At 37.3% G+C, this 4,338-nt stretch overlaps 1 pseudogene; it reads left to right on the top strand.

The window, feature by feature from the left end:
- The first annotated feature begins 444 nt into the window (after window positions 1-444).
- LOC132304034 (cytochrome P450 736A117-like) lies at window positions 445-2,740 on the top strand (annotated as a pseudogene).
- The last annotated feature ends 1,598 nt before the right edge of the window (window positions 2,741-4,338 follow it).

Below are 4,338 nucleotides of genomic sequence, written 5' to 3'. Positions count from 1 at the left end.
AGATTATATATAATGTGATTATGTGAGGCGGCTGGAGGATCAAAACGAATCATTAAAAAACGGTGCATTATCTCATCTTTGTGAAATTCGTGTTTGGTTAGCCCGATGTGATAATAAGTTGCTTGTCATGATGCAGAAATACTCCCTCAACTCTAAAATAAGTGTATTATTATTATTATTATTTTATTTATTTCAAAATAAGCCTTATTTTTTAAAAAAAAATAATATATTTTATATCTTTCTAAATATGTTCTTTAATTTTAAAATTTTAAATTTAAATATTCAAAAATTAAAAGAATAAGTTAAAAACTTTGTTAGAGAGACAATGCATGTTTTATATGTTTCTTTAAAAATTATTATCTTCTGGAAGGGACACGGGTGGAACGAAGAGAGTATATTATATGAATTATTTATTATATTCCGTCAAGTGGTGACAGAGAAACTGGTGTGACCGAATAAATTGACAAAAATTAATAAATCCAAGGTAAACTAATTTTTGAAAATTTTACAAGACTTAACATATGTAGTTCAACATTTCATTCAGTAGACTACCCATATAGCCCTCTAGGAGCAGAAACTATACTCGCACAGAATTAAGGTAAAGTTTTCTATTGATTCTAGAGCCCAAAAAAAAAATGTTCTTTTTCTACTCTTTATTCTACTCTCTTCTTCCCTTGTTCTTCTTCTTTGTATTCCTTCTGAAATGGTTGTCCAACCAAAAACCGCAAAGAAATCTGCCACCCTCTCCATCAAAGCTCCCAATTATTGGAAATCTCCACCAACTTGGATTAAGCCCTCATCGATCCCTCCAATCATTAGCTCAACAATATGGCCAGCTCATGCTGCTTCACCTCGGCAGCAAGCCTGCTCTCATCGTCTCCTCTGCTGATGCAGCTCGTGAGATCATGAAAACCCATGATCTCAACTTCTCGAACAGACCTAAATCAAGAATTCCCAGTAGACTTTTTTATGACAAGGACAAGGCATTCTCTCCGTACGGAGAGTATTGGAGGCAACTAAGAAGTATTTGTGCGCTTCACCTTCTTAGTAACAAAAGGGTTGAGTCTTTCCGTAGAGTGAGAGAAGAAGAAACAACCCTTATGTTGGAGAAGATTAAACAGTCGTCGTCCTCTTCTTCTTCGCCAGTAAATTTGACTGAAATATTAATCTTACTGACAAATGATATTTTTTGTCGCGTGGCCTTGGGAAAGAAATACAGTGACCGCGGGAAAGGTGATATAAAGTTAAAGGAGCTGTTTAGTGATTTTATGGAGGTTTTGGGTGCTTTCAATGTGGGGGAGCATATCCCATGGCTTTCATGGTTGAATCATATCAATGGTTTGAATGGTAAAGTGGAGAAAGTTGCTACAGAGCTCGATAAGTTTTTGGAGGGAGTGGTGGAAGAGCATATGGATAGTCGGAAAAGAGACATCGATGGTTGTGGGAGTGATGAAAATGATGAAGGGCAAAAGGATTTTGTAGATGTGCTACTTGAAATTCAAAGGGACAGCAGTACATTTTTTGATAGATTATTGATACAAAATTTGAGAGTCGGTCACATCCCATGAGTGGGGGATGACATGATGATACCATCATATTTAATGATGCCATGAAGATGTCATTCTCCACTTACATTAAATAGTACAATACAGTCTACTTATCAATACTCCTTTGGATAATTTGCTAACAAACTCAACTTTGAATGCATAACGCTTCCCTTACATAATTTTCCATGCCGATTGAAGGCCACTTCCTCCATTGCACAAAATATTTATCAAGAAGGAATTCTTATAAAGTGATAATTAATATATGCCTTTGCATATGATTTAAAGGTTTAAATCACTTCCACGTCTTCCAACAATAGTACTTGAAGGAATTGGGAATTTATCACTGCCGTCTGATTTCATTTTTTATGACCGATATTGACAACTTGTTGATTACAATATTATGTTTCTTGTAGAATATGTATACAGGTGGAACCGATACTACATACACAGCTCTAGAATGGGAAATGACAGAGCTTTTAAGACATCCAAAAGTCATGAAGAAACTCCAGAATGAGGTTTGAGGAATAGCCAAAGGCAAAGACGACATAACCGAGGATGATTTAGAGAAAATGCAGTACTTGAAGGCGGTGATCAGGGAGTCTCTGCGGTTACATACTCCAGTACCATTGCTAGTTCCTCGAGAAGCCATTCAAGATGTCAATGTAATGGGCTACGACATTGCAGCCGGCAAACAAGTATTTATCAATGCTTGGGCAATTGCGCGGGATCCATTATTGTGGGAAGATGCCGAAGAGTTCCGGCCAGATAGGTTCTTGAACACTTCTATAGATTACAAAGGGAAAGACTTTCAATTTATTCCATTTGGAGCTGGTAGGAGAGGTTGTCCCGGAATCCATTTCGCCGAGCCTATTAATGAGCTTGCATTAGCTAAGCTTGTTCATAAGTTTGATTTTGCGCTGCCTAGTGGAGCGAGAGACCAGGATATGGACTTGACTGAAGGCCCTGGTGCATTAACCCTAAGCAGAAAGTACCCTTTACTCGTTGTTGCAACTCCATATTCTTGTTAGTACTGTACTTGCTGCATGGCTGATGAAACTACCCATAACCTTTCTTGGTTGCGAACCAAGAAAAAATCATATATGTGTATATCTATGTGTCTGTCCTTTTAATAAAATATCATTTCCAAGACAACTTAGCCGTGGTTTGTTGGGATAGGGATATGGAGTGCGAATTCTTAGAGCAACAATAAATGCACGTGAGCAAGCAACACAAGAAACACCAATTGGCAACTTTAAAAAACAAAGACGGAGGAAAGAAAGGATTCATTTAAAGACAATTCAAAAAAAAAAAAAAAAAAAAAAATGAAAAAAATGCATTCACGGAAGATTAGCTATATATATATATATATATATATATATATATGTTATATATAAACACACACGATGGAAAGGGGGGAAATAATAATAGTCAACAAAACAAAATAGAGTAATTTCGTCATACAAAATTAGATTTTAATGCTCCATAAAAATAAGAATAAGTGCGGCTGTAATTAGCAGTCCTCTTAATTTTATGTTGATCATTTTGTAACCCTTGCAACACTCTTATAAATTAAACTTCTTTTTTTTCATACGCTGTCAAACAAACCCAAGGCTTATCTCCCCAAGTTCAAGCAACTTATCTTTATTGTTTTTCTTAATTTGCCTAAGCTCTATATTACCTAGTCATTCTTTACATTATTGTACCTTCATTGTCTTTACTTTTTCACCGGGGCTTAGCTTTACACTACTTGTACCTTAGCTAGTTAGCTTCAAGTAGTTATACCTTTACTTTCATGCACTTTCACTTGGTTTAACTTCTTTTCTCTTCTACACTTGTAATTCCTTCAGATCCAAGTATAATGCAATGATAGATATGATTTTTCATACGAATCATACCTTCAAAATATTTATAGAGAGTCATGATCTTTTGCTCGATATTAAACAAGAGAATTCATTTAATATAGGGTTAAATGCAAAAAAACTCTCTTGAATTATTAGCATATTGCAACTAATTTTCATGAATTACAAAAAAAACTTCCTAAACTATCATTTTATCGCAATTTAAGACATTCCCGCATGTGGCTTAATCGGAAAAAGAAAAAGACAATTTAACCCTTACTAAAACGGTGTAGTATTGGTAGTTCTTGAGTTATGTTAAACATCGCATATTGTAATCTCTGCGACCAAACAAAACCCATGTATTCTGTAAAGTGTCTCTCATACTACATACAGGCGTGCAACCCATGGTCCCTTACCAACCCTCCACCCAAATCGAAGCCATTGCCATCAACAACGAGGTCTTCCTCACTGTCACCGTCGCACTCCCCAACTAAACCCTCTCATCTGCCGTCCAAGCAGCAGCGTAGCTTAAATAAACCAATCAGCGACCAAATTGGCAAGAACACTCCTCGGTGCGAAACTCAGTTCTGGCAAACAAACTATAACTCCGGTGACAACAAAATCATTGTCTCTTGAGACCCTCCTTGGTTTCGGTAACAGCAAAACCCACTTCAGACTGAACCACATCGGAACCCAGTTTAGACTGAACCACATCGGAACCTTTCTTGGCTTCATAGAGGACGGCTAGCCTTACCCACCACTGTTACGTGCTCATCGTTGACGTTGGACCAGTCATGCACCGTCGCCGGTGACCAGTGGCTCTCTCTCTCATCACAGAAACACAACCAGCCCTTCTCTCTTCTTGCAGAGGCGACAGCTGCTTTTTGAGGCGGCAAGTTTCTGGTGGCGTTCACAGTTGTTCTCGGGCTTTAAGATCAGGAAAGTGATTCATA

This window comes from Cornus florida, unplaced genomic scaffold, assembly GCF_030987335.1.
Source record: "Cornus florida cultivar Cherokee Brave unplaced genomic scaffold, ASM3098733v1 CherokeeBrave_3.0.0_Hap2_Chr04, whole genome shotgun sequence".
NCBI classification, from domain to species: Eukaryota; Viridiplantae; Streptophyta; class Magnoliopsida; order Cornales; family Cornaceae; genus Cornus; species Cornus florida.
This window is presented reverse-complemented; position numbering and strand designations above follow the sequence as displayed.